At 40.2% G+C, this 19,287-nt stretch overlaps 1 protein-coding gene across 3 annotated transcripts in view; it reads left to right on the top strand.

Moving 5' to 3' along the window:
- The window catches only part of B3galt1 (beta-1,3-galactosyltransferase 1), a 135,172-nt gene that overhangs the window by 113,355 nt on the left and 2,530 nt on the right, over nt 1-19,287 (top strand). The window lies entirely within an intron of this gene.

Raw genomic sequence — 19,287 nt, 5'->3', positions numbered from 1 at the left:
TTTGGAGGGATTTTGTACAATTCTAGAAAACTGGTACGTATTAATTAAACAGGTATTAATTAAACATCATTTAACTTAAAAAAATGTCTAAATGTCATAAGGTTGATTTACTTAATCTTAGACATTATTTGCTGTATAAGTCTACTCAGCCATGAAAATGGTGATTCTTCTGCCTGAAAGCTCAGAACAAAGAACAGAAAGTGAGATATTTTTCTCTTTAGTTTCTGATGAACTTATATCTGTATGGTTCTCTATGTTTAAAATGAAAGAAATGACTAGTTCCTTTACAGCTGACCTGATTGAAATTGTACTTGAGACCTCCTCTAATTTCTCCTTCTGCAAGACCTTCAAACTATCTGATGGACTTTCAAATTACGTGCTAAGAAATGGAAAGCAAATAACTTAAAATTCTTAGAAAAATCACTTGTACCATCTGTCCAGTCCATGTTGAAAAAAATGACTATTAAAATGAAGTCTTTAAATAAAAAATAGCTTCAGAATTTCACAGAAAGTCATCTCTAATGGGCCAAGAAAAATGTGCTTTAAATGAGACTTTTTACAACATTCAACGAGTTCCAGAAACAGCCTGCCAACCGCAAACGTAAAGAAAAGTGAAACTTGTATCTGTGTAAGCTCAGGGGTAGCACAGAGTCGTATTTTAACCTGATGTTGTCAGAAGCAAAACCTGCACCATCTTCTTGTTATCTAGTCTATGATATACTCTCTCCAGTCCAAGAAACTGGATTTAAACCCTTGTGCTGTAAAATATGTCTCTCGCTATAACAAGGCAAAAAGAAAACAGAAGAAAACGGCCTCCTTTCAACCCAGGCTTACCTTTGTGTCCTGCAGAGGAGAGCACAGCTAAGCATGCACCAATCTCTGTGCCAGGTTTCCATGCTCAGGTCTGGGAAGGTGGCCTCAGAGCCTTGATGCCTTCTGATGATGATACTGGGACAGGGCAGAGTCCTGGCTTGGGGAATTGGAAGAAAAGGAAGGAACGAGAGTTGGGGCACTTGTGAACAGTTCCTAGCAGCAGGGAGGCCAGTTCTGGGAATGTCACACACACCCTCTAAAATAGACTGCAAGAGCCACAGAGGTTAGGCATTGGGGTAAAGCAGGAGAGAATATTCATTTGGGGGCACGGTTAGGAACCAGGGAAGGAAGGGTGACCCTCATGGGAGGTGATGCCAGGCCACAAGCAGATGGTGGCCTTGCAATCACTGTTCTAAGTGAAGGAGCTCATGGACATAAAGACAATAAAAACTCCATATGTGAGGACATTGCTTCTTTAAGGGCTTTTCGAAGCATATGCAAGTGGCGGGATTCGGACCAGTGAGAAGTAATGATACATTCAAAACAAGAGGTATTTTGAGGGGAAGAAATCATAAGGAGATGTGATGCCAGACCTGTGTCTGCAGTCTTAATGTCTGTGAACTGTTGGCTCTGCACTTGATCCAGTAGACTAGATAGCTCCGGGTCTTTCTGACTATGAAACGTCATACCTGGAACAGTCTAAAGCCCAAGTATAAGGGGAAAGGTAATCGACAATAGTAGAATACGGAGAGAGAAGTGAGACAAGATAAATAAATGTGAATTAAAATGAAAAAGACCAAGAGAGTTTAAAATTACAATCTCTACTCATTGAACTAGAGAGGAAACAGCCTAAAACTCAGGGAAGAGTGGCCCAAACGTAGTAGTGCTGACTTCCCACGCCAGAAAGACATTTTTTTTTATCTCTAAGGATAGATGGAATACAAATGTTTTGTAGAAAGAAAGTCATAAACAAAAAAATTAAGGGAGAGAAGTATATAGACATAGACATTTATGTAGAAGGTGGTATTCATACTGTTCCCTGCACCCAGAGTTGTTAGGTCTTCTGGGGCCTTGGTTGGATGATGTAGACCTTGTAGTGTTGCCTCAGAGACAGGCTCCATCACAGCCATAGCAAGCTAGGAAGAAAAAGTCCAAAGTTACATTTTATATCAACTCTCTTAAACCTGAAAATAATCATAGTATAGCTCCTTCAGGATAGTTTAGTATATTTATAACATTTATTATAACTACATGTATACTATTTAGAGGGCTGAATTTGTGGACTTTTTGTATTCTAAAATTATATATGAAAAACTCCACAATTTTGTCACATAATACTAATAAAGAATAGTCATGATGACATTTCTGTTAGCTAATATGCCCCCTTAATTACATAATTGCATGATCTTTTTATAGAAATATTATAAAATGAATTTGAAATGACTCTTATTAAAAGAATCAATTAGTGGGGCCAAGTTTTATTTATTTTTTTAACTTTTGAGCAGCAGCCAAGTAAGAAAGCTGTTTTTGCACCAATTATTCAAGATACATTGTCTGATAATTCTTCATGAGACACCAGTGTGCATTCGTGTGTGTGTGTGTGTGTGTGTGTGTGTGTGTGTGTGTGTGTGTTGTACCTTTATCATAGAGCAGGTAAAAGCCAAAGGGGACATTGAGTATCTTTCCCATAATGTCCACCTTATTTTTTTAAAACATGGTCTCTCACTGAACCTGGAGCTCCAGGGTTGGCCAAACTGCCTGCCTGTCTCACTCTCAGGATCTGCCTCTTTGCCTTCCTCTTCTCCAGTGCTGGGGTTACTGACATAGGTTGCAGCATTCAGCATTTCTGTGGGCACCGGGAATATGACCTTGAGTCCCCATGCTGGTGCAACAACTACCCCATTCGCCAAGGCTTCTCTGCAACCACAGACATTTTATGAGCCAAGTGTTTTTGTCCTTTGCCATGTTTGCAACCACATTGTGTTCCTGGAGCAAAAAATCAGCTGATATGAGATTTTCCAATAACTTGTCTCATTTAAACCTTAGAGTGATCACACAAAGCACGGCTGTGTAGTATTATTCATGTGTGACAGAGAAAAACAATAGAGGCATAGACTTGTAGACTTCCAAACTGATGACCAAAATTCTAGAAGCTAAATCTAGGTCTTTCCCTACTGTAAGATTAAATTCCTACAGAGGCATTTCCACTGATAGCAGCTGCATAAAATTATTTTAAGCTATTATGGTTTCTAATAAATTGTTTCATAAAGAAAGATTTCAATTAGGAAACAAATGAGGAGAAAATTAAAGCTCACAAATTCTCTTCTGGATGCTATCAGTTACTATATAAGACTGATCCCATTAGTTTTGAAATAGCACTTGAAATAATACCACCCTTCTGTGGTGGTGAGCTAAAAAAAAATCTCCCTAGACATTATGCATTTTCCATATAGTAGGCACACTGACATTTTTCTGGCTTATAAACACACATCCATTTATATCGGCTTCAGCTCCTCCCCCTGTAATAAAGCAAATGAGGACGATTTTGGTTATTGTACAGTTCGCCAATTTTTAAGTTGTCACCACTACCGCTTATACTACAGTTCTGGTGACACAAAACTACTGGCGGTCTTTTTTAAGTAGAGAAATCACACATAGGCCCATCAGTGGCCGAGCTTCTGGGTGCCCCTGGACAAAATAGATACCTGCCCTGCCTGTTTCTAAAAACATGTCTTCTATAAGGCAATGCTGACTGTAAAGGAGGCAGAGCATTTATTTAACATAATGAGATACGTTCATTTTCATTTTTCCCTGGGAGCGTTGGGTGCGGTAGTGGGTGGGGGGTACCACTTCTCCAAATCTAACACTATGACAGTACATTGATTTTGAGAAAGCGTTATCTTCCTCTCTAATTTGAAGTGCACATTCTCAGCCACTGCTGTGAAAGAGAAAGTGACTTTCAGATTGCAAAAGCCCTGAGCTCAAGCAAAGACCTCCTCCCCCAGCCCACTCCTCCCCCAGGTTGGCCCCATTCTTCTAAAGGCAGGGATTTATAAAGACCTTTGCCATAAATGTCAAAGAGTATTAAACTGAAAAGGAGAAAGGCCCAAATCTTTTTTTTTTTTCTTCCCAATATGAGGAGGAAAATGATTTCAATTGCCAATCCCTAATGAATAATACTTTTTTGCTTCAGGCTATTTCCTTATTGTACGTGATCGACTAGGTAAATTCAACCCTGGGGCCTCTCTGAAAAGACTCATAATTAAAAATTTAAAGGGAACAAATGAGCTCTTTGGCTGTCAGCAGCACAGGAGTGGGAACTTTTACTTCTGCCAGCATCCAGGCATTGTCTCTGGTGAGAGCCTGGTTTCTTCCATAACACGGAGCCTGGCTAAAAGAACAGCTAAGAGCAGCCAGCGCGCTGTGACTGGGGAAGATAATCAGTCAGCAGGTTGGATAGTATAATGCTTATGAAATTCTTCCTTCAAGGACTGTTATCTAGTGTTAGCAGTGTTTTATTTCTTCCTCTCCTGTGCTTATTTACAGCATAATTACAAACGGGAGAGGAAGGGAGGGAGCCAGGCATGAATATAACCATATGGCAGATCAACGCAGCCTGCTAGAAACTCCGCCCTGTGGGGTTCATTTGTTCATTAGTTATGTTGTAGACTGAGTCGTATTTCCACACAGAATGAAGAGGCTTTCATTTCATTCATACACCTTTGCTTTCTCAGAGAAGACCTTTTGCCCTAGTCTGTATCATGATGCAGGACACACAATCAGCACCTCACCCCTTTCAAGAGCATTCCACAACCAGTTAGTCCTTCCGCGTCCCTCTCTTCTTTCCTTCCTTATTTCCTTCCTTCCTTCATTTCTTCCTTCCTTTCTTCCTTCCTTCCCTCCTTCTTTCCTCCCTTCCTTCCTTCCTTCCTTCCTTCCCTCCCTCCCTCCCTTCCTCTCTCCCTACTTCCTTCCTTCTTTCCTTCCTTCCTTCCTTTCTTATCTTCCTTATTTCCTTCCTTCCTTGCTTATCTTCCTTTATTTCCTTTCTTCCTTCCATCCTTCCTTCTTTCCCTCCTTCCTTTCTTCCTTCCTTCCTTCCTTCCTTCCTTCCTTCCTTCCCTGTTTGTTTGTTTGCTTGTTTTCCTGGCTTTCTTTCAAATGCTTTATTTTCCTCCTATTTTTAAAAACACTTTGTACAGGTCCATGTGTGTTGAGTACTCTTTCCGTAGCATGCGCTTGTGTGCATATTTAAAACTGACTCTGAGTAACAGAGAAGCCCATGGTTTGGGTCGAGAGTGAAGATGTGTGGTGGCTCTGCAGAAGCCAAGCCAGTGTCTCTGGAAGTGTGGGCTTGCAAAACGAGCCACAATCCTCACTTACCTTCTTCAACAAATGTGAGATCTTTCAAGACTCAGAAGAAAAAGACCAGGTTAGTGGGAGCAAAGGACTGCTTTCCACTATGACACAGTCGTCAGGTGGTCGTACACTCAGCTGACCTTTCTTCCCTTAATCTAAATATAAACCAAATTTTCAGTTCCCTTTCACACTTGAGTTTCGTTCTTCCTTGAATGCTAATTGTGAATGTTTCACCCTTTAAAATCCTGAAAATTAAATGTGCAGGAGGGAAGCTGTGTGGCAAAACCTCTCCTCTTGCTGTTCCCCAGGAAAGTAGAAAATACGCTAAACTGGGCCCCCGTGAAGACACATTGAGGTCCCCACACCTCAGGATGTAATTTTATTTGGAACAGTCTTTGTGGTTGTGGTTCAGATGATGTAAGGTCATTATGGCGGCCCTAATCCAATATGGCCATGTCCTTGTAGAGGGGAATATGGGGCACAAAGATACGTGTACAGGACAACAGCACATGCAGATGGAAACAGAAATTAGGCTGATGTCTACAAGCCAAGGAGTGGAAGGGGTGTGGGAGGGAGAACCAAGCTACCAAAATCCAGAGGACAGCCCTGGAATAGATTCTCCCTTGTGATCCTCGGAATTTTCTCAGTGTCTCTTGTAATGCCCCCCCCCACCTTGGCTGTAATATTACTAATTTGGATCTGCTCTCTCAATCTTTCAGTTAATTTGGCTAAGGATTTTCTTGTTGAATTTCTCAAAAAAATAAAATTTCTCATTCCATTGACTGTTTTTTATTTTTAATTAATTTAATTTTTGTTCATCTGTTTGGGTTTTTTGTTTTCTGTTTGTTTTCATTTCACTGATTTTAGTCCTGGATTTATTTCTTGCTGTTTACTCCTTTGAGGTATTATTTCTTCTTATTCCAGAGCTTTCAGATGTGTTAATAATTTGATAATATAAGATCTCCCCCAGTTTTTTGTTACTATGAACTTGCTTCTGAAAACTGCCTTCACTGTGTCCTGTAGGTTTGTGTATGTTGCGGTGTAAATTTCATTCAGTTCCAAAACGATTTTATTTTCCTTCTTTATTTCTGTCTTGATCCATTTTTCATTCAGTAGTGAGTTGCTCAGTTTCTATTCATTTGTATACCTTCTGCTTTTTCTGTTGTTGTTGATATCCAGTTTTATCCCTTGGTTTTCAGATAAGATGCAGAGTATTGTTGAGTCTCGCTTTCTGTTCCAGCTAGTGATCAATTTTAGAGAAAGTTTTGGGAGCTGCTGAGAAGAAAGTATATTCTTTAGTGTTCAGGGGTGAGGGGTGGGGAGGATATTCAGTTAGATGTCTGCTATGTCCATTCGACTTATGGTGGTATTTAACTCCAGCTTGTCTTTGTTTAATTTTTGTCCAGATGATCTGGGTACATGGGGTACTGAAGTCACTTGCTATCACTGTGCGAGAGTCAATATGTGATTTTCACTGACATAGTGTTTCTTTAATGAGCTGGGATAGCCCCATGTTTTGTGCATTCAAAATTGTAATATTCTCTTGCTTGGTTTTTCCTTTAATGAGCATTTAGTGTCCACCGTTATCTCTTCTGATTAGTTTTGATTTGAAGTGTATTTTTGTCTGATATTCAAATTGTTACAGCAGCTTGCTTCTTGGATCTATTTACTCGGAAAACCATTTCCCATCTTCTTACCCTGAGGTAGTGTCTATTCTTGATAATGAGGGGTGTGTTTCTTCGATGCAACAGAAAGATGGATCCTGTTTTCAAGTCCAATCTGTTAGTCTGTGTCTTTTTATTAGATAATTGAGAGTCATCATGAGCTGTGTTTATTGATTCCTGTTATTTGCTCGTTATGGCGTGGGTTCTCCCCCCGTTTTGATCTACTGTTCTGTGATTGTTTATTCTTTGTATCCTCTGGGGTGTGATTCATCTCTTCAAACTGAAGTTTTCCTTCTATGGCATTTTGTAGAGCTGGATTGCTAGAGAGATGTTGCTTAAATTTGGTTTTATTGCGGGATGCATTTATTTCTCTGAAGGTTGTGATTGACAGTTTTGCTGAGTAAAGCAGTCTGTAGTCTCCTAGAGTTTGTAGAACATCAGGATGTCTCAGGGTTTGTAGAACATCCATCCAGACACTTCTGGCTTTCAAGGTTTCCATTGAAAAATTAGGGGTTATTCGAATGGGCCTGCCTTTATAGGTAACTTCATCTTTTTACCTGGCAGCTTTGAATATCCTTGTTTTGTACTTTTAGTATTCTGATTATTATTTGTCATGAGGAATTTCTTTTCTGGTCCTGTCTATATGCTCTTCTATAGGCTTCTTGAACCTTGATAGACACCCTCTACTTTAGATTGGGAATTTTTCTTCTATGATTTTATTAAGAATGCTTTCTGTTCCTGTGACCTGGGTTTAATTCTCATTCCTCTATCCCTGCCCTTCACACATTTGGTCTTTTCATAGTGCCCCAGATTTTCTGGATGCTTTTTTGCCTGGAACTTTTGTTTAGATTTAATATTTTCTTTGACTAGAATATCTATTTCTTCTACCATGTCCTTAAAATCTGAAATTCTTTTTCCCGTGTCTTACAAGTCATTAGTTAAGCTTATCTCTGAGGTTTTCATTTTACATCCTAAGGTTTTTTTTTCAGTTTTATTTCACTTTAAATTGTCTTTAGTGATTCTGTTTCTATTTTCATGTCTTGAAGTGCTTTCAGTATTTCATTAAAATATTTGTGTTTTTATGTTCTTCGTGAAGGCATTTGTTCACATCCTTGTTAATGTGCGTAAGCATATTCATAAACTGCTCTTTTGAATTCCCTGTTTGTGTTTCAGCTGAATCACAATTCTCGGCTTCTGGAGAAGGTGCGTTGTCTTGGCTATTTATGTCTGTGGGTGTTCCACTCTTTTGCTACTCTTGTTCACTCTGAATGCTTGGCTAGTGTGGCTATGGGGCACATGGTAGAGAGTGCTTTTGTGGGTCAGTGATTGACACAAAGGAAGGAAAATGGGGCCAGGAAGAAAAGATTTAAGGGGCAACAGGAAAGAGCTAGTGGGACTAGGGTCTGCACCAAGAGGAGGAGCCCCAAGGAGTAGAAGTAGGTTGGGAGATGGGTTCCTTCAGGCAGGCTGCTGCAGGACTAAGAGTAATTCTGGAGAGACGAGAATGGAGGGCAGAAGTGATGGTGAGCATCATCTACCTACACACCGGCGCATTGTGGCCAGTCGGGTTTCCTGGTAGGAAGTGTTTCTGCAGGTTTGGGGGTGACATGATGGAATAGAGATCAGCTAGAAGGGAAGGCTTTCAGAAAAAGTAAAGGGTATCCTAGGTCTGCACCAAGGAGCAGAGTTGCCAGGGAATGGAAGTAGGATAGGAGGAGGGACTCCTGCAGGCAGTCTGCAGAAGGACAAAGAATACCTATGGAAAAGCAGAGATGAAAAGGCAAAGGGGACTTTGCACCTAGAGGCAAAGTCACCAGGGAATGGAGAAGAGTGGGAAAAGGCATTTCTGCAAGAATGAGTAAATCTGATGAGATTAGCATGGAGGTCTGGTATGATTGAGCATCCCTTTGTGTATATGCCTACAAGTGGCATCTCTGAGTCTTAAAGCAGATTGACTCCCAATTTTCTGAGAAACCACTATATTGATTTCCAAAGTTGCTGTACCAGTTCGCACAACCACCAAAAATGGAAGAGTGTTCCCCATACTCCACATCCTCTCCAGCATAAGCTGTCATTTGTGTTTTTGATCTTAGCCATTCTGACAGGTTTAAGATGATATCTCAGAGTGTTTTGATTTATATTTCTCTCATGGCTAAGGATGATCAACATTTAAGTGTTTCTCTGCCATTTGAGATTCTTCTATTGAGAATTCTCTGTTCAGGTCTGTACCCCATTTTTAAATTTGATTATTTGACTTTTCGGTGTCTAGTTTCTTGAGTTCTTTATATAGTTTGGAGATCAGCTCTTTATCAGATGCAGGGATGGTGAAGATCGTTTCCCATGCTGTAGGCTGCTGCTTTGTACTATTGACAGTATCCTTTGTCTTACAGAAGCTTTTCACTTTTATAAGGTTCCCTATATTAATTGTCATTCTTAGTATCTGCACTACTGGTTTTGTATTAAGGAAGTGGTCTCCTGTGCTAATGCATTCAAGGCTACTTCCTAATTTCTCTTCTATCCAGTTCAGTGTAACTGGATTGATGTTGAGGTCATTGATTCATTCAGACTTGTGTCTTGTGCAGAGTGATAGCTATAGATTTATTTGCATTCTTCTACATGCTGATATCCAGTTATATCAGCACCATTTGTTGAAGATGCTTTCTTTTCTCCATTGTATAGTTTAGACTTTTTTGTCAAAAATCAACTGTCCTTAGGTGTGTGAATTTCTATCTGTGCCTTTGATTTGATTTCATTGATTAATGTGTCTGTTTTTATGCCAATACCATGCTGCTTTTATTCCTATAGCTCTGTAATAGAGCTTGAGGTCAGTGATGGTGATACCATCAACAGTTCTACAGATGTACAAGATTGTTTTAGCTATCCTGGGTTTTTTGGTTTTGCTTTTGTTTTTCTACATGAAGTTGAGGATTCTTCTTTTGAGGTCTAAAAATAATTGTGTTGGAATTTTGATGGGGATTGCCTTAAATCTATAGATTGCTTTTGGATGCTCTATCACACCACAAAAACAATTGCTCAACTATGTTCATAGCAGTTTTATTTATAATAGCCAGATCCTGGAAACAATCTAGATGCCCCTCAACAAAAGACTGGATAAAGAAAATATTGTACATTTACACAATGAAGTATTACTCAGCTGTTAAAAACAATGGTATCAGGAAATTTGAAGGCAAATGGAGGGAACTAGAAAAAAAAATCATCCTTAGTGAGGTAACCCAGCCCCCAAAAGATAAGCATGGTATGTACTCATTCATAAGTGTATATTAACTGTAGAGTAAAGAATAACCATGGTACAATACATAGACCCAGAGAGAGGTAACAAGGAGGTCTGAGGGAGGCCTAATAAGTCTCCCTAAGAAGAAGAAATAGAAGAGATCTCTTGGGTGGACTGGGGGCGGATGGGCATGGGAACTTGAGGGATCAGGTTAGGGGTGGGTTGAGGGGGAAAATACTGAAGGAGATGATGGAAAGGGTTTTTTTTTTCCCAGGGTCAGGTAGACACCAAATGCAAGGGAAACTCCCACAAACTTACAAGGATGACCCCAGCTAAGACTCCTAGCAATAGTGCACAGGTAACCTGAACTGGCCATCTCCTGTGATCAGATTGATCAGATTAGATCAGATCCCAGTTGTCATCAGAGAGCCTTTATCTAGTAACTGATGGAAACTGGTGCAGAGACTCACAGCCAAACAGTAGGACAAGCTCAGGGACTCCCCCTGAAGAAAGGAAGTATTATAGGAGCCAGTAGGGTCAAGGGTATCACAAGAAAACCCACAGAAACAACTAACCTGTCTTGTAGGAGCTCACAGAGTTCAAACCAATTACCAAGGGCTTGCGTGGGACCAACCTAATCCCTCTGCGCATATATATATGCGCATATATATATATGTATATGTATATATGTGTGTGTTTGTGTGTGTGTGTGTGTGACAGTTGTGTAGATTGATCTGTTTGTAGGACTCCTAACAATGGGAGTAGGGGCTGTCTCTAATATTTTGACTGACTCTTGGGAACCTATTCCTCATACTGGGTTGGCTTGTTCAGCCCCAATACTTGGGGAGGTGTTTAGTCTTATGGCAAATTGATATGTCTTGCTTTGCTAATACCATGGGAGGTCTGCCCCTTTCTAAATAGAAACAGAGAAGTGGATTGGAAGTGGGATTGCAAGGGCAGATGGAGGAAGGAGAAACTGTTGCATTCAGGATGTTAAATAAATGAAAGAAAGAAAGAAAGAGAGAGAAAGAGAGAGGGGGAAAGAAAGAGAGAGAAAGAAAGAAAGAAAAAGAGAGAGAGAGAGAAGGAAGGAAGGAAGGAAGGAAGGAAAGAAAGAAAGAAAGAAAGAAAGAAAGAAAGAAAGAAAGAAAGAAAGAAAGAAAGAAAGAAAATGCTGGCAGGATAGCAAAAGATCACCTGCCTACATCCCAGCCCAGTGTGGTGGCTGGAGGTTTCTGGTAGAAGGTGTTTCTGCAGAGTGGCAGCTGTCACAAAGGAATCAACATGAGCTAGCAGGGAGAACTGACAGAGTCAATGGGAAAAAGCTAAGAGGGTCTTGCCTTTCAGACTCTTAACAGATTACTTGGCACCCAACTTCCTTGGTGAGAGACTATTTTCATTGTCTAACATGCCTCATGCTTTCAACACCTGAAAGGATATACAGGAGCTCTTTGGGAATCCTTTAACCCAGCCAAGGTGAACAGAAAAGTTCGTTATCACCCTGCCTGTCCCACATTGGACATGGACACCCATGTGTTCGGAGTTCAGTAATGACACTGACCATTTCCTTTGGGCTTGGCCTTTGACCAAAGAAAAGAATACTTTTTTAGCGAGTTTAGGGGTTTTAAAAATTAAATTATTCAAACTAACAGACAACCCACCATGCCATTTATAAGAGAAACATGTGCTTCTTAAATTGAAAATTCTGCCCCATTAACTCCCTGAAAGGTGAAGGGGGTGTTTACTGGGGAGCTCTGTGAATGAGCTAATTTGCAGTACAGTGAGGCCCCTGGAGGGAACATCTTTCAAATGTTCTAGCTGAATGTTCCTATTGGAGGAATTTGTATTTAACGGATGACAAGTTAATGTCTCTTCAGTGTCTTGAAGTTGTGGCAAAACTGCTAAAAGGCGTGATAAATGTTACGGCGCAACTTTCTATTTCAGTGATATATTAACTCGCCCATTAAACAGGATTCTGCACAAAACTTACCCAGCTCGCCAGAAGGCTGTGCTCTTGGAAGTCAGCACCTTCCCGGCTTCCCAGCTGGCTTTGTTTTTCCTTTTGACTTTTTAACGGGTCTCAGGCTTTGAGTCTTTGAGGAAGAAAAGAGGTTCACAAACATCTCTGTGTTCTTCTCACAAACCCAGAAGGACAAACCAAAACACTGAGACAAATTCTTATCCACTTAAAAGAACCAAACCATCTTCATGCTCAGGGTCCCAAGTCATGAACTTTTTAAGCTGACAAAATCTTCCTGTCTGCTGAATTTTAGCAAAACCCTTCCCTCAGAAACAAAGGATCTAGCAATGCTTGTGAAGACCTCTGACACATACAGAAGTAGATAGGGTGTTACTTTTGCTTTTATTTTATATGCAAGGTCACAGGAGACAAAGAGAATCTGAGCTACAACGTATCGTTATGCAAGGAGCAAATGAGAACATGCCTGACCCATTATCACGCACTTTGTCGGCATCCATGAGGTTAGTCTATGGAGCTCTGGGGATAATGTGGCTCATCTTCAGTCCCAGGACTTCCTCACCATTTCCTGACCCAGAGGCATATCTTTGTGTGGCCATGCAAGAAATCTGTTTTGTTTATCCCCTAGCTATAGGTACACATTATCGCTGGCCATTCTTCAGGTTCCGTACTGGCTTTCTTTCACATTTCACACACTCTGGGTTATGTGCCTAACTGAGTAAAGACATTTAGTATTGATGGAGGTATGATACTGTGCCTGTTTGTTCTCACAACTGATGAAAAAGAAGTTCAGTAGAAACAGTGACTGACTCGATATGTACATGGACTTCTGGACTTCAACGAAACGCACCGCAAACTGTTTCCAACACCTTCAAATAATGGTTTCCCTCGGCCCCGCCACCACCTTTAAGTGATAGCGTGTCTTTGCAGTGAGCCTGTCCTACTAATCGGAACTCCCCGAAGTGTTGACTCAGTGCAGTGGATCCCACACCATGATGCATGCAGTGTCCTGGAGTTTACATGTTTTCTCTCACGCTATGCCTTTTACATATACTCTTGGCTTTGCTAAGATGCCCAGGCTCCTTCCAGATAATTCTTGGTTGTGCTTCACATTCCAGCTTGGCTAACTTGAAATGAAAATCCCATGGACCACAAAGAGTCTACGGTGTAGCACCATAGACTAGGATGAGTTTTCCATCCGCAGTGCCTCTCATCCCAACGGGCCGTAGGAAGCTGGAGAATGGCCACTTGTCTGGTCACTTACCAGCTCTGATCTTGAACAAGCTGCTTATCATATCTGAGTTTCCCTTCTCTCACCTGTAAAGTGGAGGAAGACATGCCTTTCTTGAAATACTGTAAGGAACACTGCTATATAAAGCAAAATAGAATGCTGTAGAATACAGCACATTACAGGACACCTGGCCTATGCAGTTTATTTTATTTTTTATTTATTTTATATGTGCACGTGTGTTTTGTCTGCATGTATATCTATATATCAGTTGCATGTCTGGTGACTGCAGAGGTCAGAAGAGGGAATCACATCCTAAGGACCTAGAGTTACAGATGATTATGAAATTCCATGTGGATCCTGAGAGTTGAACTGGGTCCTCTGGAAGAACAGCCAGTGCTCTTAACTGCTGAGCCATCTCTCCAGCCCATTGAGATATGCATTTAAAATGAGAGATACCGAGCCATGTGTGGGTGGTGCATTTCTGTGGTATCAGCACTCAGAAGGCAGAGGAAGAAGGTCACTAGCTTAAGGCCAGCCTGGGTTGTATAACAAGACCTCGTCTCTCAAAGCTCAAAATAATAATAAATTTGGAACCACTGAAGCAAAAACTAACAATAATGATGTTGAGATTTATCATGTGCATTAGATATCTAGAGAAGAGTATTTATTTTTTCCTGTGGAAAGTATTTATTTATAAGTATACATAGACGCTTTCGTCACACGCTCATTTATCTCTCTTGTATTTCTAAACGCTCATCTACCTGTGTTTACACAATCCTTTTGTCCAGACAAAAATCTGACTGAAAGACATCATAAAACTAATTCTCACTCCCTTAGGAGCTAGGAGTGTGAAATAAAGAAATCCTTAATACAAAAGAATGGATTGCTATTGAAATCAGTGGACAGGATTTGGAGGTCAAATCTTCCATCGTATTATGAGAATACACAGATAAGTAAATGGCGTCTCGGCTCAGAATGGTTTACGGATGATGCTCGCTACAGGACCGCTTCATTTCTCGACAGCCCGCCTCTCTCTACACTCGTCACCAACTTGTCCTCTGTCCTTACTCAACTCTTTCCAGTCTCCTGTGCACATCACGTTCTTTGAATGTGCTCTTTCTTTTGTCTCTGCAACCACTATCAAAAACTAGTTTTGTTTGAAGCTTCCACTTAGCTCGCTGTTTCTGATTCACAGACTCCATTCATTGTTCCATGACTGCTTGACTGTAGGATGGATAAAGAATAGGGTCCATTCTGTGGGTTGTGAGGATAATGCCCCCTGGAGTTTTTCTGTGCCTGGTCTACTCTACTGTGCCTTTTTCTCAAATATTCTTTTCTCCACCCCACTCCTATGTACTCCAAAAACCCCATGTTGACAATTATTTTAATTGTTTGCTTGAAATCGAGTCTTTTAGCCCAAGACTTCCCAAGACAGCAATTTGAGTCCAAGGTTTCTTTTCCCAATACTCTGTAGCTAAAAGGCATTAGAAGTATTTGATTAATTGGTAGATTCACGGTGAGTGAATTCACAAATGAATGAACAAATTTTGAATGAAGACAGCTGTGAAATGGGGGATAGTAATTTGACTCTGTAGGGACAGGAAAGGAACCGTAGAAAAGAATATCAAACAACGAAAGAAATCCTCCATTACTCGTTTGATTAATTTCCCCTGAAGATGACCAGCTTCACATCAGACTGTGTCAGAGTTCCTTGACATCTTAGTAATAGTGGGCTCACGATTTAGTAGGGAAGTATACAAGGGCTAAGGATAGGAGGGTAATACAGTTAGGCTTGTAAGAATGGGAAACACAAAGTGAGGTCATGGTAAGGTTTGGCTTCCAATAGCATCTTGAGACTCATTTGCCAGCATTTGTAATTAAAATGGGATCAGGAATTGTATATGCAAAATTGAAAAGCCCCTTTCTACATTCTCCACTATTAGTTTTTCTCAGTTCCTTTTCTTACATCTAAAGCAGTGAGTGGTTCTCAACCTTCCTAATGCTGCAACGCTTTAATACAGTTCCTCATGATGTGGTGACCTCCAACCATAAAATTATTTTTATTGCTACTTTAAAACTGCAAATTTGCTACTACTATGAATTGTAATGTAAACATTTGATATGCAGGATGTCTGATATGTAACGCCAAAGGGGTAAAGACCCAACAGTTGAGAACCAGTTGCTCTAAAGTATCAAAACCTCTGTATATGCTTGAAGCCATTCATCATGACCTTCTTGTTATCAGCTTTAGTGTGCCTGGAAGCAGAAATGTTCTCCAGGAGGCCAGAAATAGTGGATTTTCTGTTACAGAGCTCTTGCTACTAGCTGAATGGATGCTTACCTCTACCTAAACTCACGCGGCTTGAAACCACTCTATTATTCAGTTAGAACAACAACTAGATGAATTATTGCTGATCTCACAGTTAGCTCTAAGTTTAGACAAGAGTATGAGTTTTATCTCTGGTGTTGCGTATCTTGCCTTTTTGTTTCAATATGGTATCAAACTTAGAATTACGATTTTTCCACCCACAATCCCAATTAAATTCTTTCATCATGTATATTTAAACACACATCTAGTTTGCATTCTGTTGATCTGATAAACACTATAACCAAAAGCAGCTTCGAGAAGAAATGGTTTATTTTGATTGACAGATAACAATCCATTTCCAAGAGAAACTAAGGCAGGAGCCTGGAGACAGGAAATGAAGCAGAGACCACGAGGAACTAATTACTAGCTTGATCCACTTCTTACATTATACACCCCAGAGTCACCTCCCCTGAAGGAAGCACCCATAGCACACTGAATCCTCCCACATTCATTGCCAATTAAGAAAATGCTGCACAGGCATACCAACAGGCCAATCTGATGGAAGCAATTCTTCTGTTGCATTCTTGTCTTTCCAGGTGACTTTAATTACTGTCAAGTTGGTAAAAATTTACCAGCCCAAGCTTATAGTTGTCTCTGAAGACTTTGTTAAAAATAGTATTCTGCCTTCCAGGGCTATTGAATTCTGCTCTTACTTGGGAGGAATAAATATTTATTTGTTTGATTGATTGATTTTGTTTTCAATCCATCCCAATTTCAGTTTCCCTTCCCTCCACTCCTCCAAAGAACCCCTCCTCCCAGCCCCCCCTCCCACTTTTCCTCTCCCCCAGATCCATTCCTCCATTTCCCTTCAAAAAAGAGCCTGGAAGGGATATCCGCTGTATACAAGCATAACAAGATACAATAAGGCTAGGCACAAATCCTCATATCAAGGTTGGGTGAGGCAAACCAGTAGGAGGGAAAGAGTCCCAAGAACAGACAAAAGGGTCACACAAACCCCACTCCCACTGTTAGGAGTCCCACAAAAATCCAAACACATATGCAAAGGACCTAACTCAGACCCATGCAGGCTTCTTGATTGCTGATTCAGTCCTTATGATCCCCTTTGATCCCCACTTAATTGATGTCTGTGGGCCATGTTCTTCTGGTGTTCTCTACTTCTCTGGCATCTAGCCCCAGATGGGAGGAACCAATGGGGATTTCCAGTGTGGGCTCTCTCTCCACTTAATGTCTGGCTATGGATCACTGCATCTGCTCCCATCAGCTGCTAGAGGAAGCTTCTCTGATAGCAGTTGGGCTAGGTACCTATCTATGAGTATATAAGGTGGCATATGCCTTTAATCCCAGAACTTGGGAGGTAGAGTATCTCTGTGAGTTCAAGACCAGCCTGGTATACAGAGCAAGTTCTAGGACAACTAGGGCTACACAGAAAAACCCTGTCTAGAAAACCATATGTGTGTGTATCTATATATCATTAGAAAATCCCAGAGAAGTAGGGATTGGTCAACATATAGAAATCAGTTTATGTAATCCACCATATAAATAAACTGAAAGAAAAGAAATACTTTTTATGAATGTACTTTGTAATCTGACACATATATTTGACTGGGATATTTATAAGCTCTAGAAAACCATAACAATTTTAGAAATGATTAGTGTTTTAAAGAACAACTTCATTTGAACACTTAGAAACTTTTTGATTTGAAACTTCAATTTGTCTTTGTTTAGAGTATTGGCTACAATTTGTTATGGATAAGGGTCAGGAAAAAAGCTAAACAAAGGAGATTACATTCAGAGTTCTTGTTTTGAAAAGAAAAAAGGGGAAATATTACAGGATAGTACTCTTGTACATTGTAAAATTTGTCACTCATTATCATTGGCTTGATAAAATGCTGTTTGGCCAGTAGCCAAAGAGGAAATATAGGTGGGGTGACCAGACTAGGAGAATTCTAGGAAGAGGAAAGGCAGAGACACAGTCACAAGCTAGACACAGAGGAAGCAAGATGAGACTACCTTATTGAGAAAAGGTACCAAGTCACATGGCTAAAAATAGATAAGAATTGTGGTTAATTTAAGTTGTAAGAGCTAATTAGTAATAAGCCTGAGCAATAGGCCAATCAGTTTATAATTAATACAAACCAGTGTGTGTTTATTTGGGACTGAATGACTATGGGACCAGGTGGGACAAAAACTTCCATCTACAGTCTTCTGTCACATATTCATTGAATTTTTGGACTTTAAACTCAATTGTCCTTCACATTATACACATACAATGTGTATAATCACATATCAGTTAAAAAACAAAAGGAATGAATGGAAAAGTCCAGTGTGTAAATTTCTCAAGGAAATATATAGGGACATTAAAAACTAAAAATCCTGTACTGTTAGAACAACTCTGAAATCAACATAACCAGGATGATGAGTTAGTAGTTTCCATGTATCAGCTATTTTCATGTAACTATAACCAAAGTACTTCAGAGAAAACATACAAAGAAGAAATGTTTATTTTGGCATATGGTTTCCCAAGTTTGGCTTCACGTTCCTTGGGTTTTTGCTCATTTTAGACCATGAGACCACAGTTGAAAATACTCAGTCAAGACACATGGGTGGAACTTGTTGCACAGAAGAGCAGAGCACAGACTGATAGAATGAATAATAATCACAGGGACTGTTGTATCAGTCTGGATTTCAGGAAGTAAGGTTTATATCAGTTCTAAAGTTTTTAGAACAAGCATCTCTACCTGAGAGACTTTGTTCTAAGCATTCAAGTAGTATGCAGAACATTTGGATTGACTCTTACAGGAAGGAGCAATGAGATGTCTGTCTGTCTTTCTTTCTCTCTCTCTCTCTCTCTTTCTTTCTCTTTTTTCTTTATCAGAAAGCTCCCTGCAATGTAGTATGCACAGTATTTAAGATTCCTGCAGTCAAATTTAAGTAGTTGTCTACTAATGATATCCCAGGGAGTTTAACAAGGCATAGCTCTTCCCATAGTGATATGTAAGATTCCAGTACCATTCTGCTGACCAGTCATTAGAGTTATGAAATTCCAGTCTTTTTTTTCTTGGCTGTTCATTATGAGGCAGGGATACCACTCAGTGTCCTCCAAGCCTACTAATGTTTAAGTATGATACCTAACAGTGAGAAAGAAGAACATGGTGGTGGGGAAAACGGGGATATGGAAGCTGTTCACTGCATGGAAGAAAGAAAAAGGGCAGTGAGGAAGGGATCAGAGATCAGGTGTATGCTCAAAGGTATGACTCTTGGAACCTCCTTCCTCCATCTTTCAAATTTTACCATCTCCCAAGAGAGTGCCATGTGCCAAGGGCCACACTTTCAGAAAATGAGTGTCTTGGCAGATACGTCATACCCAGCCATAACAAGTAGTAAGAACATTTTCCAAAGCCTTGGAGAAAACAGAATTATATGGTAAGAGCTGTGCCCAGTGCCAGATCAGGACCAGGCAGTAGTTCTTCCTGCCTGAGCTAAGAAAGCAGAGTACTAGCAAAGATTTGCAGGTGGTGATCAAGACATTTCCACATGCACAGTGGGAGAAAGCAAAGCAATGTTAAGAGTTGATTTCTTTTTCAAAATCAAGCAATTAGAAGCTCAAAGTTTGACAAGTAGAAGGGATATGAATGGCATGTGAGCTTTTCTGAAAGTGTTGCGAGCCCAAACAGTGGCTAA

This window comes from Arvicola amphibius, chromosome 7 (assembly GCF_903992535.2).
Source record: "Arvicola amphibius chromosome 7, mArvAmp1.2, whole genome shotgun sequence".
Classification (NCBI taxonomy): Eukaryota; Metazoa; Chordata; class Mammalia; order Rodentia; family Cricetidae; genus Arvicola; species Arvicola amphibius.
This window is presented reverse-complemented; position numbering and strand designations above follow the sequence as displayed.